The sequence below is a fragment of the Lissotriton helveticus genome, chromosome 5_1 (genome assembly GCF_964261635.1).
Source record: "Lissotriton helveticus chromosome 5_1, aLisHel1.1, whole genome shotgun sequence".
NCBI lineage: Eukaryota > Metazoa > Chordata > Amphibia > Caudata > Salamandridae > Lissotriton > Lissotriton helveticus.
The window spans coordinates 1201229972-1201230739 of record NC_136065.1 but is presented as its reverse complement, the minus strand read 5'-3'; positions in this window follow the sequence as shown (position 1 = coordinate 1201230739).

Genomic DNA, 768 nt, shown 5'->3' with positions numbered 1-768 from the left:
CATGGCGCGAAAGTACCCGACCTCCTGGAGCCCTCGCTGGGATCCGGGAGGCAAATGGCACCTCATAGGGACTTCCAGGGAAGTCCGGCCATCTGGTCGCCCCATTGGAAAGCATTGCGGGGGACCAGATGGCCGAAGCGATCAGGGCGACCAGATGGCCGAGGGGATCCGGGCGACCAGATGCCCGAGGGGGACCGGGCGACCAGATGCCCAAGGGGGCCCGGGCGACCAGATGGCCGTGGGGGACGAGACGACCAGATGCCCGGACGGGGCTCCTGAACCCAGCCGAGCAAGGGAGGCTCCCCAGGCCTTGGGCAGTGCGGCAGGCTGGGAGACAGGCCCCAGGGCCGGGGCACCTCGACCCGGGGCCCGGACTGGACCCAGCCGGGGCTCCCGAGCCCAGAGGCGCAGGGGGAGCCTCCCCGGGCACCCTGCCCCGCGGCAGGACCCAGGACGGAGCCCGGGGTGGGGAGGCCGCCCTCCCCGGGGCCCCTGCAGGGGCCCCGGATGGTTCTCCTGAACCCAGCCAGGCAAGGGGAGGCTCCCTGGGCTCCACGGAACCCCTTCCCGGTCCTTTGGCAGTGCGTCAGGCCGGGGGGACACTGGGCCCAGAGCCGGGGCACCCGACCCGGGGCCCGGACCGGCCCCTGGACCCAGCCGGGGCTCCCAAGCCCGGAGGCGCAGGGGGAGCCTCCCCGGGCCCGCCGGACCCCGTCCCGGGCACCCTGCCCCGCGGCAGGACCCAGGACGGAGCCCGGGGTGGGGAGG